This window comes from Austrofundulus limnaeus, unplaced genomic scaffold, assembly GCF_001266775.1.
Source record: "Austrofundulus limnaeus strain Quisiro unplaced genomic scaffold, Austrofundulus_limnaeus-1.0 Scaffold1406, whole genome shotgun sequence".
In the NCBI taxonomy this organism is placed as follows: domain Eukaryota; kingdom Metazoa; phylum Chordata; class Actinopteri; order Cyprinodontiformes; family Rivulidae; genus Austrofundulus; species Austrofundulus limnaeus.
The window spans coordinates 39328-41048 of record NW_013953808.1 but is presented as its reverse complement, the minus strand read 5'-3'; positions in this window follow the sequence as shown (position 1 = coordinate 41048).

The following is a 1721-nucleotide window of genomic DNA, read 5'->3' as shown; positions in this document are numbered from 1 at the left end:
CAAATAACTCAACACGTTTTAACACATAATATAGTGTACTACTAGGGTTGGGCGATTTTGACAAAAAAATTAATCACTATTAATTGTGGCGTTTTGCCAGTAACGATTAATTTGACGATTAATAGATGACAATTACTCTTGCATGGTTTTTGACTCTAAATCAGTTACCCTGTGTTCTAAATTGGTACTTTCAAACCAGTTAGACTAACTTTTTCTGCATTTTAACAAGTTAAAATAGTAAACTTATTGACAAGCATCCACATTTGAAATGTGTAAACAGATTAAACATTTATTGATAACTCTTGATGCACAACAATTCACAGCCACAAACCACTTAGAAATAAATCAAATTGTTAAAGTAACTTTGTACTTCAAAAATAATTTTCTCGAGGTCACAAAAATTTAAACATGACAAATTCAGGAAAAAAAATCACAAGAGTGATTACTTAAAGTTTAAAATAAAATGTGCCTGTGCAAATTACCTGTGACTAGAGTATGTCACACTCAAGTGCATGTTTTAACTACTACTGTAGCAGCATCGAAAAAAGAAAAAAATACCTGAAATATTACAAACCGAACAATTTAAAGTTCAAATGTTCATCTGTGCAAATAAACCTGCATAAGTGCATTTTCATGTGTATATGTATGTACTTTTAACATGTACAACAGCAGCAACATGACAGCAAAATAAAATAAAATTTAAGATCAAATAAAAACATTTTTTGACTATTGTAAACATGAAAAGATATATAATCTTTTCATTTCAACTCAAACAATGAAAAATGTAAAATGTGCTGAAATGAGGTAGACAAGAAGAATAGGGTGCTTCAATAGTCCAAGCACCCTAACATGGTTGTCCTATGTTCACAGCTTTGTGAGATTTTTGGTCAAGAAGACCAGCATATTAACCATRGAAGGTTTTAGAAGAGATCTCTGACAAGTCACAATATTTCCTCCTGCACTAAAAACCCTCTCTGAGGCTGTGCTTGTAGCTGGTATGCTCAAGTACTTTTTGACCATACAACTAATCAAAGAGAAATTCACCTTATGCATATTCCACCACACAAGAGGATCACTATCACCATCTGCTAATTGGCCAAGCAGATAGCTGTTCAGTTCACCCTCAACTTTGTCTCTGTCAGAGACACTGTTGACCTCAGCAGCAGGTTTCTGAAAGAAACTTCCAAAGCTCTTCTTCAGTTTTTTGGATGGAGCCTGGTTCGTCTCCACAGGCACAGACTGAGATGAGGCTTCAGCAGTAGCAGCAGCAAGGAGAGAGGGCTTGCTAGAAAGAGATTCCACTTCTCTGGTGACTCTGGATTTGACGGCCTGGCTCTCTTCCTGACTTAAGTGCTGGGTGCGAAAACGTGGGTCAAGAAATGAAGCCATGTTGATCAGCTCTTTAACCTCTGGATCTTCATATCTGCTCATCAGGTACTCCAGTGTGGACTTTTTGATGGTCGCTGTGAGCTCTGTGTCTTCATCTTTTTGTTTCAGTAGGTCACTACTAAAAAGATGAAGAATGGGCTTCAGACATGACACTGTGACGTAACTCTCAGAGGAGAGGGCATCAGTAAACTCTAGGAGGGGACCTGATGCCTTGCTGACTGATTCCAGAACACTGATGTCCTGCCACGTCAAGACTAGATGCCTGGTAGAGCGCTCAGAAGCTAAGACTTGTGTGATGGCCTTTTCTTGTTCAAGCACACGCTGAATCATTG